The sequence below is a fragment of the Primulina huaijiensis genome, chromosome 18 (genome assembly GCF_012295235.1).
Source record: "Primulina huaijiensis isolate GDHJ02 chromosome 18, ASM1229523v2, whole genome shotgun sequence".
NCBI lineage: Eukaryota > Viridiplantae > Streptophyta > Magnoliopsida > Lamiales > Gesneriaceae > Primulina > Primulina huaijiensis.
The window spans coordinates 6791743-6792123 of NC_133323.1; positions in this window are offsets into that span (position 1 = coordinate 6791743).

Genomic DNA, 381 nt, shown 5'->3' on the forward strand with positions numbered 1-381 from the left:
AAAAAAATAATATAATTATAAAAAAATAAAAATAAGAAAATATTTTTTCACTAATTTTGAAAAAAAATTTAAATACTTCGTATGTCGATTAATTTTTTTAACTGATAATCACTATCATATATCAAAGTTTTATATTGTGTTAGCCTAAGACAATAACATGGTGTTTATCGTGTTTAATGTATTGATGTCGATCACAACCTAAATACATATTTAATTCTTTAATTTTCGAGAAGCTATATTATTCTTAAAGAAAAATAAAATATATGATTATAAGTAATTTATTTATAAATCAGAAAATTTATTTTATTCACATTTACTATGTGTATTCCAAAATAATGCCAATAAATTTTATAAGGTGCCATATAATAAAATGCGTACTTC